This window comes from Urocampus carinirostris, chromosome 14 (genome assembly GCF_059441175.1).
Source record: "Urocampus carinirostris isolate Australia breed hairy pipefish chromosome 14, RoL_Ucar_1.0, whole genome shotgun sequence".
Classification (NCBI taxonomy): Eukaryota; Metazoa; Chordata; class Actinopteri; order Syngnathiformes; family Syngnathidae; genus Urocampus; species Urocampus carinirostris.
In genome coordinates this window covers 38,955,638-38,965,701 of record NC_142362.1, presented here as the reverse complement: position 1 = coordinate 38,965,701, position 10,064 = coordinate 38,955,638, and the positions used below count along the sequence as shown (strand labels likewise).

General features: G+C 44.7%; 1 pseudogene; it reads left to right on the top strand.

Moving 5' to 3' along the window:
* Positions 1–226: 226 nt before the first annotated feature.
* On the top strand, positions 227–9,095 carry LOC148353395 (rho GTPase-activating protein 17 pseudogene; annotated as a pseudogene).
* The last annotated feature ends 969 nt before the right edge of the window (positions 9,096–10,064 follow it).

The window sequence follows — 10,064 nt, the reverse complement described above, 5'->3', positions numbered from 1 at the left end:
ACACAAACGCGGACATGCATATATGCACACACATGCACACACAGGTACAAAGTCATATACATTCGTAACAATATATACCAGTGAATGCACCACCCTAACCAGCTCAACACAACACAACACGGCGCGATCTGGCGAGTCCCCAATTTCATGTTGACTTGAACTCAAGATGATGTTGACCGCCAGAATGCGGTTTATATTATAAGATAAAATTCTGAACAAGCTTGTCGCTGGCATGTTGTCAGTTGGTCGACACAAAAGTAGCGGGACTCTATTTTCGTTTCTTCAAGCTTTTTACTGCAAAGTTTTTTTCTGAGGAGAAGATTGAGCGACTGGGTTGGATTTATTGAGGCACAATGGCTCCTACCTAGCCTAACTTTTCAGACGGCTTTGAGGGATACGAGTTCTGCGGAGGTGTCGTTTTTTTTATTTTGTAGGGGCTGTTGGTCTTATTAAAACACAACAAAGAGGGCAAACAACATGAAGAAACAGTTTAACCGTATGAGGCAACTTGCCAACCAAACAGTCGGGAGGGCTGAGAAGACAGAGGTGCTCAGTGATGACCTGCAGATCGAGAGACGCATGGAGCTGGTGCGCCTCATGGCGCATAACACACAGAAGAGATTGGTGTCCTGTCTGCAAGGGCAGCTAGGCACAGACACAGAGAAGAGACATAAAAAAGTTACCCTTGACTGCACTGTCTCAGGTCATGCAAGAAGGCGGGACTCAGCTGGGAGATGAGAGTCTGATCGGCAAGATGATGGATGTTTGTGGTGAGGCAGAGAGCAAGTTGGCGAATGAACTGATGTTGCATGAAGTGCAGATCGAGAGAGACATTCTGGATCCACTCAACTCGCTGGCCGAAGTTGAGATACCAAACATACTAAAACAGAGGCGGCAACTTGCCAAACTGGTCCTGGACTATGACTCTGCTAAGACAAGGTGGTAAAAGGCAACCAAATCTAGCAACCAAGCCATGGCAGCTAAAGTGGACTCCCTCAAAGATGAGATGGAAGAAGCTCTGAACAAAGTAGAAATGTGCAAAGACCAGTTATCAGCAGACATGTATAACTTTGCATCTAAAGAAGGAGACTACGCACGCTATTATCTTATATTATTAGAGGCTCAAGCAGACTACCACAAAAGGTCTTTAGCAGCTCTGGAAGAAGCTATTCCAAATATTCAATTACAGCAAGAGTCCTGGATGGAGAAGCCGGCGTTTGGCACGGCCCTGGAAGAGCACCTGAAACGAAGTAACCGGGACATTGCTCTACCTATCGAGGCCTGCGTAATGATGCTGCTGGAGACGGGAATGAAAGAAGAGGGTCTTTTCAGAATTGCAGCGGGAGCTTCAAAACTAAAAAAGCTGAAAGCCGCACTGGACTGTTCCACTTCTCAGCTTGAAGAGTTCTACTCAGACCCTCACGCCGTCGCTGGAGCACTGAAGTCGTATCTTCGGGAACTTCCCGAACCTCTCATGACCTTTGGCCTGTATGATGAGTGGACACAGGCGTCAAACATGTCCGACCCTGACAAGAGACTTCAAGCTTTGTGGGTGACATGTGACCGCTTGCCAAAGACTAACAAAGCCAACTTTAGGTACCTGGTGAAGTTTTTGGCCAAACTGGCTCAAGAGTGTGATGTCAACAAAATGTCTCCGAGCAACATTGCCATCGTCCTTCGGCCCAACCTACTGTGGGCAAAGACAGAGGGGACATTGGCAGAAATGGCTGCAGCAACTTCAGTCCATGTAGTTGCCATTATTGAGCCAATCATTCAGCATGCTGATTGGTTCTTTCCTGAAGAGGTAGACTTCAACGTGTCGGGCATGTTTGCGTTGCCCAACCATCCATCGACATCGGACAGCGAACTGGAGAGGAAGCGGCCTGGCAGCCTTGTGGGGCATGATGGGGACACTCAACCTCCCCGTAAAGACAGCCCAGCCCGGGAGCACACATCTACGCCGCCTCAGCAGAGAAATGGATCAGCCCAGCTTACACCACAGACTCCGAGTGGATCCAGGGGGCCCAGTCCTCTCATGGCCCGTAGAGGCACTAAGAAACAGGCGCCAGCACCTCCCAAACAAGCCAGTCCCTTTGCCTCGCAGTCCGTCAACCAATCTTTGGGCTCCCAGAACCACCCACCCGTCACCCCCAGGCGCCACCCGGGAAAAGAAAGCCCAATTCATGCTCCGAGCCATCCACCCCCACAACCGCCCACACCGCAGCAGGCACCGGGAGAACAGCCGTCCCCCCCACAGACGCCAACGCCACCAGACACTCCCCTTCACAACGGTTTAGAATCGCAGCCGCCAACTCCCCAGTACGGCTCGCTGCCCTGTCCCTCGAGGCCGGCACCTAAACCGCGGCCACGGCCAAACATGCCTCCGCCGCCGCAACCATCTGCAACAGACAGTTGCAATGGCCTCTTGGGCTCCTCGTCGAAGATCATCACAGACGGCAGTCTGAAACTCAAAGGAGGCAGACGAAAATTCAAAATGGCGGCGCCCTGTACGGCTGCGGCTGCATCTGCTCCCAACAGTTTCTCTTATTTTGCTCAAAAACCCCAGTCTTCGACTCAGTTTTTGAGGGCGAACAAAGACAATTCTAACTGTAGATTAATATACGATCGCAGTTTTTTGCTGGATATGCGAACATCCAGAAATACAACGCTCATTTCTACGATCACTCTGGAGTGTTTACTTAGCCTCGGAGTGCTACGTCAACAAGACCCAGCGGCCTACAAAGCAGCGAAGAAAAGTGGAAAGAGGAAGCGCTGTGACCGGGGGAGGAAACGAGGTTGTCGGGCCGGGCTAACGGCTAGGCTGAAGGCTAAACCCTTCAAAACGCCTCTCCCATCTATTTTCCTCTCCAACGTTCGCTCCCTGGACAACAAACTGGACCATTTACAAGTGGAACTTACATCGAACCGCGAGATGACAAACTGTTGCGCTATAATTCTGACGGAGACATGGCTAAACTCATCTATCCCGGATGACGCTGTTAGCATTGTGGGGCTAACTGCTTTCCGCGCTGATAGAAGCGGCGAGCTCACCGGTAAGAGCAGGGGTGGCGGACTATGCATTTATACCAACAACAACTGGTGTAGAAATGCTAAGATAATCTCGAATCACTGCTCACGAAACATTGAACTTTTGACGGTGATCTGCAGACCCTACTACCTACCGAGGGAGTTTAGTGCTACCATCATTACTGCCGTGTACGTGCCACCAAGCGCTAATACTAAGGAGGCAATGGACGTTCTCTACCGAACTGTGAGTGAACTGCAGCATGCTTACACCGAGTGCATTTACATTGCGGCGGGGGACTTTAACCAGGCCAACATGAAAACAGTTCTCCCGCATTTCCACCAGCATGTCAACTTTGCTACAAGAGGTAGGAACACATTAGACTTGGCCTACACAAATATCAAAGGAGCATACAGAGCAGCCCCCCGCCCCCACCTTGGCTCATCAGATCACCTTTCTGTTATGCTAATTCCTGCATACAAGCCCCTGCTGACCAGAGAAAAACCTACAGTGAAGCAGGTGAGGGTGTGGACTGAGGGGGCAATGGAGGCACTACAGGACTGCTTTGAATGCACAGATTGGGACATGTTCAAATCGGCTGCCACTTACAACAACAAAATAAATATAGATGAGTACGCCATGTCTGTGTCAGCCTACATCAGTAAATGCGCAGAAGACGTCAGCAATACCAAAACCATCTGCACCCGTGCCAATCAGAAGCCCTGGATGACTGCTGAGATATGCAAACTGCTAAAGGTACGGAACCTTGCCTTTAAATCTGGTGACGAGGAGGCGCTGAGATCAGCGAGGGCTAACCTGAACCAAGCTATCAGACTAGCAAAGCGATCGCACAGTCAAAAAATCCAGGACCGTTTCCTCACCACAACCAACACCAGGGATATGTGGAAAGGCATTCAGGCCATCACCAGATACAAGCCAACCACCGCCCCTGTGCAGGACACTAGCATGGACTTTCTGAATGACCTCAACAACTTCTTTGGGAGGTTCGAGGCACAAAATGGCACCCCTGCAGCGAAAGCGGTTCCAAATCAGGACGAAAGAGCGCTCCACCTGGACTCAACTGACGTGAGGAAGACCCTGAGAAGGGTCAACACACGGAAGGCTTCAGGCCCGGACAACATTCCAGGGCGGGTCCTTAGGGAGTGCACCGATCAGCTGGCTTGTGTACTAACAGACATTTTCAACACCTCGCTAGACCAAGCCACAGTACCATCATGCTTTAAGATTGCCACCATCATCCCAGTGCCAAAGAAACCCCAGATCTTATCATTCAACGATTACCGGCCCGTTGCACTGACTCCCATCATAATGAAGTGCTTTGAGAGACTGGTTAAAGAGCACATCACCTCCAGTCTCCCCTCCTCACTCGACCCCTTTCAGTTTGCCTACCGGACAAACCGCTCCACCGGGGAAGCCATCTCCTCTGCGCTTCACCTGAGCCTGACACACCTAGAGGAGAAGAACACCCATGTGCGGATGCTGTTCCTGGACTTCAGTTCAGCATTCAACACCATCATCCCACAACACCTGGTAGACAAAATGAGACTCCTGGGTTTCAACACCCCCCTGCGGAACTGGCTGCTGGACTTCCTCACTGACAGACCCCAGTCAGTGCGGATTGGTCAGAACATCTCCGATGTCATCAACCTCAGCACGGGCTCCCCCCAAGGCTGTGTCCTGAGCCCCTTGCTGTTCACCCTGATGACACACGACTGCGTCCCTAGGTCCGCCACAAACCACATCGTGAAGTTTGCGGACGACACAACAGTGGTGGGCCTCATCAGGGACGACAACGACCTGGCCTACAGAGAGGAGGTGGAGCAGTTGGTGGGCTGGTGCAGGGACAACAGCCTGGTCCTGAATGTTGACAAAACTAAAGAGATCATTGTCGACTTCAGAAAAAAAACAGCCCAACCATGCCCCACTTTTCATCAACAACAAGGCTGTGGAGGTTGTCAGCAGCATCAAGTTCCTAGGGGTGCACATCACAAACAAACTCACCTGGTCCGTGAACACTGCATCACTGGTTAAGAGGGCACAGCAGCGCCTGTACTTCCTGCGGAGGATGAGGAGAGCCCGCCTGCCCCCACCCTCCCTCATCACATTCTACAGGGGCACCATACAGAGTATCCTGACCAGCTGTATCTCTGTGTGGTGTGGAGGCTGCAGCGCTACCTACTGGGGTAGTGTGAGGAGGGTGACGAGGACAGCAGAGAAAATCATCGGGACTTCTCTTCCCTCCATTCAGGACATTGGCCAGAAGCGCTGCCTATCCCAAGCTAAGAACATTATCAGGGACCCCTCTCACCCCCATCATGGACTGTTCACTCTGCTAGCCTCTGGGAAGAGGTACTGCAGTGTGCGGTGCAGGACCACCAGGTTCCACAATAGTCTTCCCTCCATTCAGGACATTGGCCAGAAGCGCTGCCTATCCCAAGCTAAGAACATTATCAGGGACCCCTCTCACCCCCATCATGGACTGTTCACTCTGCAAGCCTCTGGGAAGAGGTACTGCAGTGTGCGGTGCAGGACCACCAGGTTCCACAATAGTCTTGTCCCCCTGGCCATTAGACTGTTAAATGGTCACTCAAACACATAGTAAATCTAAACTGCTGCTAATCTGTACATCTGTGGGTTCTGTTTGACTTTTTGCACTACTGGCAGTTCTTTATAGCTAGCCACTCCTTGCACATCTGTTTCTCTGCACTATTGTACTTACAGCGTTATTGTTACAGTGTTATTGTTCTGTTTACCTGACTTGTTTACCTGACTGCCCATTTTGCACATCTGGTTGGCTACTCCTCTTGCACTATTTGCGCTAATGTAAAATACTATACATAGCCATAATTATTTAGTATATTATTAGCACTCAATACTACAAATATCTGTACATTCAAGGAAACTGTGCGGGTCAGATGTATCGACATTTCGTTCTGTATACACGTGTACTAGAATGACAATAAAGTAGATCTAAGATCTGAAATCTGAAATCTGAAAATTACAAACCTGAGTGTTTGCTTTTGTAATCTATGCTGTGTCATCCACTGACTCGTCCTGCTGCACGGGTTGTGTACAAATCGTCGAACAAACGTTTGAACTTCTGACATCGAACACGGCTGACTAAAAACAAGCGACTCTTTCTGCTCCAAAGTGGTTCTGCAGATTGTTTTGTTGCTTTAATCCATATATTACCAATTAGTATGTAACATGGGCAGCACGGCGGCGCAGTGGTTAGCGCTTGTGCGGCACAGTTCATGTCATGGGAACCTCCTGCGTGGGTTAAAATCCAGCTCCAGACTTCCTGTGCGGAGTTTGTATGTTCTCCTCGTGCTTGCGTGGGTTTCCTCCGGGCACTCTGGTTTCCTCCCACATTCCAAAAACATACATTTCAGGTGAATTGGCCGGTCCAAATTGTCCCTAGGTGTGAATGAGCGAGTGAGTTGTTTGTACCCGTGTGCCCTGCGATTGGCTGGCAACCAGTTCAGGGTGTCGGTACGGCTAATGAGATGAGATGAGATGAGTATGTAACATTATGATCAACATGACTTGATAGGAGGAAAAATACAGCAAAAAACAAAACAAAAAAAAGACAACCATTAAAGACAACAATAAAAAAGAAACGAAATAAGATCTAATAAAATAAAAAGTAAAAAAGACAAAGGAGAAGTAAGAAAAACATATTAAAGCAAGAAACAAAAAGAGGTAAAAAGCTAGGAAAACAAGACCAAAAAACGGAGAAAATTAGAAGGGCGAAATAGAAAAAAAGAAAAAAAGCAAGAAAAAATAAGCAAAAAGCTAGGAAAAAAAGAAAGAAGAAAAAATAAAACAAAAAAGGAAAATGGAGAACAAAAAGAAAAAAAACAAGAAAAGAGAAGTAAAAACTCGGAAAACAAGACAAAAAAGGAAAAAAAATGGGAGAGAAAATAGAAATAAACCTGAAAAAAAGCATGAAAAATGTGAAAAAAGGAAGAAAAAAGAATGAAAAAAGACGTAAAGATGTAAAGTTTTGGGGGGTCACTTTGATCAATATATTACCAATAATAATGTAGTATTATGCATAAACTGAAATAATATTTTTGCTAAAAATCTATTATTCTACTAAACCATATTAACATTTATTTTTTTCACAATCCAGTGAACTTTTAACCTAATTAAGCCTGGAACCATTTTATATTAAAACAACTGGAATCCCTGCACAAAATGTGAATTTAAAATATTGACCTGAGTGCAGGCAGCACGGCAGCGCAGTGGTTAGTGCGTGTGCGGCACAGTTCTGAGGTCGTGAGTTCCAATTTGACTGTTCTCGTTAGTTTAAGTTTGAATGTTCTCCAAGTGCTTGCGTGGGTTTCCTCCGGGCACTCCGGTTTCCTCCCACGTTCCAAAAACATGCATGTCAGGTTAATTGACCGGTCCAAACTGTCCCTAGGTGTAAATGAGAGAGCGAGTTGTCTTGTCTCTGTGTGCCCTGCGACTGGCTGGCAACCAGTTCAGGGTGTCCCCTGTCCACTGCACGAAGATAACTGGGGTGGGCTCCAGCACCCCCGCAACCCACTTAGGATAAGCGGAGCAAATAATGGATGGATGGATCAGTGCAACAACGTTTAAACTATGACATACAAGAACAAACCATACATTATTTTAAAGCTAATCGTGGCATACATACCTGAAAAACACACAAAAAATAATAATTGTATGTTTACATATTAAAAAAAAGAACCTAAAATACCAAAAACGTAACCTTTTAGACACTTTACATATATTAAGTAAACAACACAAAATCCTTAGAAAAATCCATATTGACCAACCACAACAGAAAAAACGTGTGCATTGGTGCTGTGCAAAAACTTGTTTTGGTTAATAATAGTTGTGCATATGTAATATTTGACCAATATATGTGACAATCATGTAGTGCGCCCAAAGACTTGTGCTTCAAAGCAAAAGGAAGAATACAATCTACGGAGACTCGAAGTGACTAAATTGCATAATTTTTATTCTCATTTATTTGGCCAGCCTTTCACAAGGTTTTTTTAGGTGCCCTTAACAGCAAGCTGGTGGACAATCATGGCGGGCCTCTCGAGGTGAGTATCATGTTATGTAGAATACATACAAGTTTCTTGACCTACAAAAAGGCTTGTTTATGTTAAAGTTTGTGTATTTTTGCTAACTTTTCAAATAAGTATTTTTTAACACAAGGAGACAGTAAATAACACACAAAATAAGGCAGTGTTTCTATTTCTATAAAAATAGCATACAGAATACACAAAACAGGCAAAGAAATATTTGTGAGTGGAACAAAAACTGTTTTCTAGGATCATTTGGTTTATTAAAATCACCAAATTTATGTGCAAAATATTTACTTTATTTTATGTATTTTGTTATTTTTTGTAGTGTGGTTTTGAATCAATTTCAAAATAAATTATTGAGTATACAGTCCCTCTTCATGGGCAGATAATGAATGGTAAGTGGACTACATTCATATAGCGGTTTACCAGTCACTGAGGACATCCGAAGCGCTTTCAATACACTTCACACATAACCCATTCACACACTCACACACATTGATAGCCAAAGGGGGTTAGTAACAGAGTACATTTACTCTGTTAAATTTACTTGAGTAAGTTTTGGTAAATTTTGTACTTCTATGAGTATTTTGAAATCTCCATACTTATACTTTTATTTAAGTAAATTTGTGGACTGTTTACCTGTATACGTTTTTTAAGCATTTTTGAAGGGGCGCCGCTACTTAGCGGATTTTCAGTTTTTGCGGGTGGTCTCGGTCCCCATTAACCGCAATAACCGAGGAATTACTGTACCTGCATATTGAAGGCATTAGGCCAGAAGTCTGGAACCTCTTCTACCCAAAGAGCAATATTAGCGAAATATTTTGATTTACTTTTCGGGAGAGATAGCCATTTCTAATATTTTAAAACAAAATTCTGGAAAGCCGCCAAACCCAGTCACCACACAATCTAATTTATCAGCACATTTTATTTTTTTCACTTTTATTTATCACTTAATTTTTTGCACTCTGTGCCGTTAGATTATTTGATGAAATAATTTATGAAACCATAGTAATACTGCAAAAATAAAAAAAAATCTACTATGGAAATGTTTCAAATATATTACAGAAATACAAGAAAATACAAGTACGGAAATATTACACAAATACTACTGCAGAAATATTACAGAAATACTACAAAAATACCACAGTTAACCTTGTTTTAATTGTTACTATTATTATATCATAACTGTTATTATTGCTGTTGTTGTTATTATCATTGGTGTCACAATGATTTTTAGTGACAAGTAGAATTATAACGTTAATAGATGGGCACTACGATGATTAGTGTATAAAATGTGACTATTGTTATTATTCTAATAATAATAATAATAATAATAATTTCCTTTGTATTGTCATTCTTTGTAGAACGAAATGTCGATACACCTGACCCGTTGTAGCGAGCCGATGCAGCCGCAGCCAACAGAGGGCGCCGCCATTTTACCACAATAGAATAATAACAATAGTGGGTGGGGAGGTGGGAGGAGTTGAAGGGGGGGGAGCGAAGCGGCAATGACTAAGCTTTGTGTTAGGGCCTCTCCCCCCCTTCACAATAAGAGTCTCCACACCGTGTCCTCAGTTGACATAAGCTCGCGCCTGCTCAAGTCAATATATGCTTTTATTGAGAAGGTAAGGTATATTTTTTAGACCCACGAAGCTCTGAACCCGCAAAAGTGGAACCGCGAACTAGCGAGGTTCCACTGTAATAATAAATTGTTTGTGATTTTAAAAAAAAAATTTTTAGTTTTATTATTTTAAAATTAATTTTTGTAATAACAGCACGTGTTGACCTTGACCTGCGTGATAATAGGTTGTGAAATGAGCATGTTATAATTTATTTTCAATGTACATACTTTGCCTTAAGGAAATATTGATCGAAACATTCTGATAATTTGCCTCAATTAGCTTAGACTTGTAGAAGGCACGCTGCTCCAAGGGGCGTGTCTTATCTAGTATTCT